Source organism: Octopus bimaculoides, chromosome 3 (genome assembly GCF_001194135.2).
Source record: "Octopus bimaculoides isolate UCB-OBI-ISO-001 chromosome 3, ASM119413v2, whole genome shotgun sequence".
Classification (NCBI taxonomy): Eukaryota; Metazoa; Mollusca; class Cephalopoda; order Octopoda; family Octopodidae; genus Octopus; species Octopus bimaculoides.
This window is the reverse complement of record NC_068983.1, coordinates 164,669,004-164,669,752: the sequence shown is the minus strand read 5'-3', so window position 1 is coordinate 164,669,752 and position 749 is coordinate 164,669,004.

Sequence of the window (749 nt, the reverse complement as noted above, 5' to 3'; positions counted from 1 at the left end):
ATATATATGACAGTTGTTCCATCTTCACAGATGATTACATCCTTTCTGTACTTTCTGATCATATATACCGTTTCTGACTTTCCGTCCGTGACTACTCAGATAACTATCCAGTCCCGTTGCAGTTCTGCATGGTTTGAAACGTAAGTGGCGCACAAAAGTGGTGCCTTATTCTGCGCTTCCGACCTCTTGGTTCTGCACACGAAACCGCTCATCCATCACCATAGGGTTTTAAGTAGATGCGATGACAAATGAGGTCACCATCAAGGGACGTCTATATGTCGTTGGACTACAGTGATAAACGCTTGTACAACGCAAACGTCACACTCTGCGTGTCTACGACTGGTACCAAATGAAAGTCCGAAGTGAGATGACCAGTCATTACGTAAAAGAACTACTGGTTTTACATCAAAGCGTCCCTCTTACAGAAGGGCGCCGAGACAGCAGCTAAGGATCCCTCATCACCGGTGGTTTTACTGTCCACCCTGACACCAAGCAAAAATATTTCTCCGTCTCTCCACCCCGCTGGACATGCAGTGTATATCTGTGTGTGTATGTGTGTGTGAGATATGTGATCTATATGTTTATAATATATATGTATATCCCCTATATATAAATATAAATATAAAAACATATTTTGATTCGTCTTAAGAGGGTCATTACGCCAAAAATGATAAAACACACACTGGTTAAATATTACTTCTTCAGTATTAGTGAATTGGTTAAATATCCAACCAACGAACTAATCGATT